Genomic DNA, 1,463 nt, shown 5'->3' on the forward strand with positions numbered 1-1,463 from the left:
CCCCCCCCCCCTTTAATGCACATTGATGCTACTTCACATACTGCTTACTCAGCAGATTTCTTATAAATACGTCCTACCTGTTACGGTAAGTTTTATTTTATACCTGGCCTTCATTAAGCTGCTGTATTACGCCATGTTTTAGTTTACATGACAGCAGCTTGTAAAAATATGTATAAATGACTTTAGTTTGCTGTCTGCAACATTGTTACTGTAAAGTCATTGTTTTTCAGCTAATCAGGACAAAACACCTTGTTTTGTGGCTAATTTGTTCCTATACTTTAAAATATTTTAGTTTAATAACACTGTATTATTAAACTTTGCTAAATAGATGTCGGTAGCGATACTATGAGAGACTGTAATACTAGTGTACAATATCCTATCATTTCAGGTGCAGTGACCTGCGCAGTTCGGTGGACACATTGTGGCTGCACTGCATTTAATTAAGTCTATCATACAACGTATTAATGCGCAAAAAAGAGTTGCAGTGATCTGTATCTGTTTAATTCAAATAAAACAGTTTCCCCTGTCTGATACTTTTTTATTCTTGCAAACTCCTTTGCATTTAAAATATTTTTTAAATGTAGGGTATTCTAATAAAAGGATTAGTGCATACATCTATAGCTTTTCATATTAAACGGGTAAAATATTCAGATGAAGGAAGTGATCTTGTGGTTTCGTCATGTATATAAATTGTTAGAATGCTAAGCTAAGAATAACTCCTAAGCTTCCACTTCAGTCCCGTCGCTCAAATAATGTTGTCCAATGTATTTAACATTAACGCAACCCGCTATAGTTTTCTGTTTGTAAACATGACGGTAGGAGTTTTAGACATGCAACACTGACAGATACTTAGTTAACTACCTGTGCTACAGAACTAATAAGCACAGACAACTAAGCAAAACACAAGAAAAAAAACAAAAAAAACAATCCCGACTTTGTGAATAAAACCGTTCCCTGGGTTTGAATCCCTGCGCCTGGGTTCTTCTGTCTTCATGGTTTTGCATGTTCTCCGAGTGCATTAATGGGTTCTCTCCGGGTCCTCCGGCTTCCTCCCATAGTCCAAAAAGATGACTAGCTCACCTTTGCCCCAGGTCTTCTCCCCTCTCTTTTGCTTATAGTAGTTTCGGCTACTAGGGCCAAAACTACTTTAATCAAATGTCAAAAATAAATTTTGTAATTAAATTTCATAAATATCAAAAAGTAAATTCCCATTTGCAAGTTTCTCTCCGGGCACTCTGGCTTCCTGCCAGTCTGAAATTATGACTGTTTAGTTAATTGGTCTCTAAATTCTCCTTAGGTATAAGTACAAATATTAATTTGTGAATAAAATATCCAAAATTATATATATATATACATATATATACACACATGTATGTATGTATGTATGTATGTATGTATGTATGTATGTATGTATGTATGTATGTATGTATGTATGTATGTATGTATGTATGTATGTATGTATG

The sequence above is a fragment of the Poecilia reticulata genome, linkage group LG21 (assembly GCF_000633615.1).
Source record: "Poecilia reticulata strain Guanapo linkage group LG21, Guppy_female_1.0+MT, whole genome shotgun sequence".
Lineage (NCBI taxonomy): Eukaryota > Metazoa > Chordata > Actinopteri > Cyprinodontiformes > Poeciliidae > Poecilia > Poecilia reticulata.